The sequence below is a fragment of the Plasmopara halstedii genome, assembly GCF_900000015.1.
Source record: "Plasmopara halstedii genome assembly, contig: Scaffold_1343, whole genome shotgun sequence".
Classification (NCBI taxonomy): domain Eukaryota; phylum Oomycota; class Peronosporomycetes; order Peronosporales; family Peronosporaceae; genus Plasmopara; species Plasmopara halstedii.
This window is the reverse complement of record NW_020188258.1, coordinates 429,103-429,390: the sequence shown is the minus strand read 5'-3', so window position 1 is coordinate 429,390 and position 288 is coordinate 429,103.

Here is a 288-nt window from a genome sequence, read left to right as displayed (position 1 = left end):
GTGGATATATTACGGCATTACATTACACTATGCGGATGCTGCCTGGTTGGACAGCATGTCACTCGCCCTTTCGGGTGGTAACACACATCACTGCAAGTTCCCGGGACGCTACATCCCGCCGCTGGAAGCCGTGTTTCACGAGTCCATCCTGTACACTGGGCAGGTCGGCGGTAAATCATGCACAGCGCCTGAATCCGGAGATGGCGGCATCTGCTGTGATGGTAACGAACAAGAACAGTTAAAACTAATACACTGACGGTGAGTATACAGTATTTTTGATTACCTGTA